This window comes from Cebus imitator, unplaced genomic scaffold (assembly GCF_001604975.1).
Source record: "Cebus imitator isolate Cc_AM_T3 unplaced genomic scaffold, Cebus_imitator-1.0 Scaffold162, whole genome shotgun sequence".
Taxonomy (NCBI): Eukaryota; Metazoa; Chordata; class Mammalia; order Primates; family Cebidae; genus Cebus; species Cebus imitator.
In genome coordinates, this window is record NW_016107477.1 from 2,076,795 (window position 1) to 2,084,233 (window position 7,439).

The window sequence follows — 7,439 nt, forward strand, 5'->3', positions numbered from 1 at the left end:
CCGCCTCCTAGGTTCAGGCAATTCTCCTGCCTCAGCCTCCTGAGTAGCTGGGATTACAGGCACGCACCACCATGCCCAGCTGATTTTTTGTATTTTTAGTAGAGACGTGGTTTCACCATGTTGACCAGGATGGTCTCGATCTGTTGACCTCGTGATCCACCCGCCTCGGCCTCCCAAAGTGCTGGGATTACAGGCGTGAGCCACCGCGCCCGGCCAACTGCCTCTGTTTTTAAACAACTCAGGTCAAAAAATAAGTCATAATCAAAATTAGAAAATATTTTGAACAAAACAAAGTGAAAAAAATACACAATAATGTGGAGTACAGTTAAAACAACACTTAAAGGAACATTTGTCGCCTCTAAACAGATACAGAATGAGGGAAGCATAAAGTTTAGTGAATTAGGCCAGGCGTGGTGGCTCATGCCTGCGATCCCAGCATTTTGGGCGGCTGAGGCCAGTGGATCACCTGAGGTTGGGAGTTTGAGACCAGATTCACCAACATGGAGAAACCCTGTCTTTACTAAAAATACAAAATTAGCCAGGTGTGGTGGCACATGCCTGTAATCTTAGTTCCTTGGGGGCTGAGGCAGGAAAATCACTTGAACCCAGGAGGCGGAGGTTGCCGTGAGCCTAGATGGTGCCATGGCACTCCAGACTGGCAACAAAAGTGAAACTGTGTCTCAAAAACAAAAAAAAAGTTTAGTGAATTAGGCATCCATTTCGAGAATATTGAAAGAGGACAGTAAAATAAACTTCAAAAGGTTCATTTTGAAAGAAAGGAACTAAAAGTGGTAAGAGCAGGAACTATAAAACAGAAACAAATATTTAATTGAGAGGATCAACAAAACCAAAAGTTGACTCTTTGTAAAGATGAATAAATTCAATGAAATAGGTGAAAATGGGAGGAAAAGTATGGAAAACCACTATCAGAAAGGTAAACAGGGACATGCTTGTCTGAGTCTTCCAAGAATCAGGCACCAAGGTGGGAAAACATGTGCAAGAACATTATTTGGGGAAGCACCTGTGAAAGAGAATGGGCGGAGCTGAGAGGCTGGGAGGTGGCAGGCCATGGCGCAGGTCTGATTACAAGGGAAGGAGAGAGGGAAGGAAGGAATTTTGGGGTGAAATGGCAGGGCAGTGCTGGTGAAAATTTGAGAAGCCATTGAGGAGGCTCCAGGCCGTAGCCATGCATTCAAAGTGGCCCCCTTCTCCTGGGAGTGGGCCTGCCTTAGTGTCCCTGCCAAGCTCCATCATGGGTAGAGGAGACCCAGGAAGTGTGATCTGGGGTGCTTGGAGCAATGGGGTTCAGAGCTCAGCAGTGGGGTGCTGGACAATTACAACTCTGAGAGGCGTCTCCCCAGGCTCCTTGGCTCACTCCTTATGCTGCACAGATGCAGCTGCACTGGCCCCCTAGAGCCCCCTTCTCCCTGGGGGAAACTGAGAGCGGAGAGCTGGTGGTATGGCCCCAACACTGCCGTTCATCTCCTTCTTTGACTCTGCATTCTGCATTCTCCTCTCCTTCAACAGCCACCTCTGTTCACCTGCTGGCTTGCTGGTGGTATGGCCAAACTTCACTCCTGAGAAGGCTGCAGCTTGGCAGTCCCTCCTTCTCAGTTCAAGGCTGCCTCCTGTATCTGCTCACTACTCCAGTGGCAAGAGAGGATGCCCAGGTGCCTCCACGGATCACCTGAGTTCCGCCCTATTCTTCCTGCCGCAGTGGGTAGCTCCTCTCAGCCTTCAGGTGATTCCTCTATCTGCCTGCTTGTTCAGAGTGTCCTGGCAGCAGCAGTGACTTGCAGTTCAATGGCCTGAGTGTGCTGCAAGCAGCAACATACAAGAATCTTAAGGACAATATTTTGAATTAGAAAAAAAAAAAGCCAGTCACTACGAAATACTTGCAGCATGGCCCCATTTTTACATTCAGTTTAAAAGCAGGCAGGATGCTTTTTGGCATAATAACTATTTAATGGCATAATAGTTGGAGAGATGGGCCAGGCGTGGTGGCTCATGCCTATAATCCCAGCACTTTGGGAGGCCCAGGTGGGCAGATCACCTGAGGTCAGGAGTTCGAGACCAGCCTGGCCAAAAGGAGAAACCCCATCTCTACTAAAAATACAAAAATTAGCCGGGCATGGTGGTGCATGCCTGTAAACCCAGCTACTTGGGAGGCTGAGGCAAGAGAATTGCTTGAACCTAGGAGGTAGAGGTTGCATTGAGCTGAGATCGAAGCCACTGCACTCCAGCCTGGGCAACTGACTGAAACTCTGTCTCAGAAAAAAAAATAGTTAGAGAGATGAAAATACATAGTAAAAATGTGTGGAAGAGGCTGGGCATTATCAGCCGACAGTATAAGCTAATGGTTACGGCTAAGGGAAGAGGGAGAGGACGGGATTTGTGAGGGATGCAGGGGGCACTTCTGTGGTTGTGACAGTGTGTCTGCTGCCTCTTAATCCAAAGCGTGGGCACGCAGTTGTGAGCTGTATCTATCTTCTTTTCCCTCACACCTCTTTGTATCTGCTGCATATTACTGAATTGCCCAGATGACAGGTTTTATACAATCTATAAACTTGAGTAAAATCTAATATTGCCTTCAAGTGCTGACTGTCAAGTGAAGGAAACAGACATGTATTTAGATGAGGATAGTAAGGGCCGGGTGTGGTGGCTCATGCCTGTAATCCCAGCACTTTGGGAGGCCCATGTGGGTGGATCACAAGTTTAGGAGTTTGAGACCAGCCTGGCCAGTGAAACCCCATCTCTACTAAAAATACAAAAATTAGCTGGGTGTGGTGGCTATGGCCTGTAGTTTCAACTACTCAGGAGGCTGAGGCAGGAGAATCGCTTGAACCTGGGAGGCAGAGGTTGCAGTGAGCAGAGATCGCGCCACTGCACTCCAGCCCAGGCGATGGAGCAAGACTNAAAAAAAAAAAAAAAAAAAAAAGATAGTAAAAGGTACAAATTCATAAACAAATAGAAAACTTGCACTTCTAATAACTTGAGAAGGTAGAAACAGCTAAATGCGTTCATTAAGTAATCAGAGAAGATTTGTAAAAGATTTAAAATGGAGCTTGAAAGAAGAGCCCATGAAATGGAATCTGTGATTCTGGGTAAATCCCAGTGGGGGGTAAGGAGAGCACCTGGATGGTTCAGGGCTGAGGCCACAGTCAGGCAGCGTGACCAGAGAGGGGTGAGGAGTAACCCATTTTGCCTGGAGATGAGGAAATGTTGTTGCAGACAGGATTCCAGCTGAAAACACAAAAAAGGAACGAAAATTTTGTGTAGCTCAGAAATTTTGAGAATAACAGTATAGAGCAGGTAACTGAAAATAAAAGCAACAATTTGAATGATCACCTGTACACATTTCTTCATTTCTTAGAAAGACTTGGATTGGAAGACCAACACTGTTCCATATATAAGCATTATCTGCCCTTAGACAGAATGTGAAAATTGGTGCTCAGATGACAGTCTTGTCCAAGTCACCTGGCTGGTGAGGCATAAAGCAAGGGAGTAGAATTGTATGGGGTTATTTTTCGTGTATTCAAATCTTACTGTGCAGAGCTTGGAACTGTAGAGCAATCCATGTCCTTCTCTGGTTGCTGGACATATTTGAGAAAAAAGAAAAACTGAAAGATATATTTGGAGAGAAAACAGCTGTATGTTTTGATCTAATGGGAATTTGAGACTTTCTAAGGAGAGTGTGTTACTCACAAGGAAAACTTCCTTTCATGGACTTCTGCTTTTATTGGGAATTACATGTGCTCCATTACACATGTCTCCATCTGACAGCTCTAGGGATTACAGTGATTACACAACATGATCAATAAACTGGCCAATAACTCATCCAGGGTGGCTGGAGTGCAACACACTTTGCATTTTGTGATTGAAAATTCCTTCAAACTGTCACTTGTAACTTTGGTTTTATTCCAAATCTAGTAACCCGTGAAAGTACAATGATCTTTGAGATTTATTGGCTGCATTGTGGCTGATGAAAACAGAATCTCTGACAGGCCAATTGCAATGTTCCCCATGAGACTTGTAACTAAGCAGAGAAGCCACTGTGATTGCTCCACGAGTCAGAAAACCTGAACTGTGACTGTGATTCTGCCACCATCGCCAAGCCAAGCCGTGTGAACTTGAAAAAACCAGCTCACCTCTGGGAGATTAGCCTCATTCTCTAAATAGGAAACAGCAATATTTCATCTCCTGAATTCATGGCATTTGTGTGAAAATCAGAAAATGAAAGCAGTATTTGTCCAAAAACTTAAGTATTTCCATTAAAAAAGGAAATATATATATATTTTTTCCTAAACAACTTAGGAGATGAACTTACCTTAAAAAAAAGCTTTGGCCAGGCGAGGTGGCTCATGCCTGTAATCCCAGCACTTTGGGAGGCCGAGGCAGGCAGATCACAAGGTCAAGAGATTGAGACCATCCTGGCCAACATGGTGAAACCCCATGTCTACTAAAATACAAAAATTAGCTGGGCATGGTGGCGTGTGCCTGTAGTCCCAGCTACTCAGGAGGCTGAGGCAGGAGAATTGCTTGAACCCAGGAGGCGGAGGTTGCAGTGAGCCGAGATCATGCCACTGCACTCCAGCCTGGCGCCTGGTGACAGAGCAAGACTCTGTCTCAAAAAAAAAGGAAGCTTTAATAAGATATATCCAACATAAAATAAACTGTATGTGTTTAAACAATTTTATAAGATTTAACAATGTGTGTATATGCATATGAAACTGTCACCACAATGCAGTCATGAACACATTCAAAATCTTCAAATTTTCCTCCTAGCCTTGGTCATTCCCCTCCCAGACACAGAATCCCAAGCCAGCCAATGATCTGCTTTCTGTCCCTATTGATTAGCTTGAATATTCAAAAATTTTGTATAAATGGGAAAATAATGTATGTATTCTGATTTGTTTTTGTTTCTAGCCTGGACTTTTTTTGTTCAGTGTAATTATTTTGAGATTCGTCAGTTTTGTTGCACGTGTCAGCAGTTTGCTCCTCTTTGTCGCTGCATACTATTCCACTGTGTGGATTATACTGCAATTTGTTCACCCTTTCACCTGATGATCGACATTTGGCTTGTTTCCATTTTTTGGCTATTACAAATACATTTGCTATGAATTTTACTTTGTTGGGTGCTGGATAGTTACTGTTACAATGGATGTTTTTGAGCTTTGTTCCAGAATGCCATTTAGTTACTTGAGGAAAGTTCAATCCTTTTGTAGCATACCTGGAAGCTTTGTTGGCTGGATCAAAGTAGACCTTGTTAGAAAGTTTCACCACTGCAAGCCAGGCCCAGTGGCTCACACCTGTAAAATCAGCACTTTGGAAGGCCAAGGCAAGTGGATCACAAGGTCAAGAGATCAAGACCATCCTGGCCAACAAAGTGAAACCCTGTATCTGCTAAAAAAAATACAAAAATTAGCTGGGTGTGATGGCGCACATCTGTAGTCCCAGCTATTTGGGAGGCTGAGGCAGGAGAATCACTGGAACCCAGGAGGCAGAGGTTGCAGTGAGCCAAGATTGCGCCATGCACTCCAACCTGGCAACAGAGACTCCATCTCAAAAAAAAAAAAAAAAAAATTCCCAATTGCAGAGACAATACCATTAAGTATTCTGCCTGACGTGGTGTGAATTATGAGATTTTCCACTCTGGATCACAAACTGTTGCTGGGCCTGTGTGAGTTCAAGTGATTGGTCTCTGTAATTCTTTTGTGACTTTTTGGCTCTTTTCCCAGCCTTGGGTAGTCACATCGCATGCCTAAGCCTATCAGTGCTCAGCCGCTGGCTAGAGGGCCCCTTAGCAAGTCTCTGATGCTCTCTCTATGTAACTCACATCTCTGCGGTTCCCTGCCCTGCAAACTGCAGCCCCTTTGGCCTCCCCATACTCCCAGTACCATCTCCTGAACCATCTGTTTCTGGTTTCCTCCTTTTTAGGAAGTGAGCTGGACAAGCAGGGCTCATCCTGTTGGTGTCCCCTAGCTCAGGGGTCATTGTCCTGCACTGCCTGATGTCCAATATCTGAAAATCATTGTTTTGTGTATTTTGTCCTAGTTTTTAGACACTCCATCTTGACTAGAAGTCACAGTCTGGAAGTTATTATTTATACTGATTCTGCTTTACACAATTCTGTCTTTTCTGCTTGCCTTCCACCGATTCATCTTTTTTCTGAGGCAGAATCTTGCTCTGTTACCCAGGCTGGAGTGCAGTGGCACGATCTGGGCTCACTGCGACCTCTGCCTCCCGGGTTTAAGCGATTCTCCTGCCTCAGCCTCTTGAGTAGCTGGGATTACAGGCGCATGCCACCACACCTGGCTCACTTTTGTATTTTTAGTAGAGACAGGGTTTCACTATGTTGGTCAGGCTGGCCTCGAACTCTTGACCTCATGATCCACCCGCCTCGGCCTGCCTCGGCCTCCCTCGGCCTCCCAAAATGCTGGGATTACAGGCGTGAGCCACCATGCCCGGTCTTGCCTGTCCACTTCTAATCAGGTGCTAGGATTGTGTTAAACCAAAACCATATTCAATGGGAACCAGGGATTGGAAACAAAGAAAGAACAGAACATGAATGAAGTTGAAACAGTCTGACACACTGCGCCAGGTAACTTCCACAAGTGAGGCACTGTGCTAGGTACCAAGCAGGTGAAATCCACACATGCAAAAGCCATAGTCCCTGATAAGGATTCACAGTCGAATGCTGTCATGGAAAACAGCTTTTCCACGGCTTTAGGATTTCTCTGTGGAACAGAAGTTACCTCCATCCTGTTTTTGTTTTCTTGCTTGTCCCTCCATTCATTTCTCAAGCCTTAAAAAAAAAAGTCTTCAACAAGAGCACCTGTGATCGCTGCTTGGCAGTTCTGTGTGTCTGTGACCTTTCTCTCATTGCTACCAGCTTCCCAAGGCTGCCCACTCAACCATTCAGTTCTTATTTGAGAAGAAATGATAAAGCCATTAGCTGTGTCCACTTTGGGATGATCTTACAAAACCTGACTCCTGTCCTCATCTCAGTTCAATTATGAGTTCTGTTTTCCTGACTTGACTCTGCTGATGCTTTATTTATGTCGGACGCGCACGGGCTGCTGCACTGGCCTTGTTAGAGCAGTTTGTGCCCTTGCAGGAGCATTTCGTTCTGCTACATTTGTGTCACACATTTGCTACACAATGCAAGGCTGAAGTTAGGCGGTTCAAGGAAATGTCAGCTTGTGATGAGTGTGAAACCCAGCTGCGCTTCTGCGTCTACCAGAAGAAACATTACTCTAAATTGATTCGTCATTTGCAAAACCACAGTTCTAATAAATGTTTCATTACAAGGTGCTACCAGCTTTTACTAGGACCCTGGCTGTCTCTGCAGACTCCAAATCTGAGTTGATTTGTAGACCTCTGGCTTATTTTTTAAACTGCCAACCGAATCAGACAGCAACGTCTGAATAGAAACCTAG

General features: G+C 45.1%; 1 long non-coding RNA gene across 1 annotated transcript; it reads right to left on the reverse strand.

Moving 5' to 3' along the window:
- Positions 1-1,425: 1,425 nt before the first annotated feature.
- Positions 1,426-3,476, reverse strand: LOC108314848. Its single transcript, XR_001829689.2, has 3 exons — positions 3,349-3,476; positions 3,135-3,243; positions 1,426-1,841 (listed from the first exon to the last, which is right to left on the reverse strand). It is a non-coding gene; the product is annotated as an uncharacterized LOC108314848 (long non-coding RNA).
- Between the last annotated feature and the right edge of the window lie 3,963 nt (positions 3,477-7,439).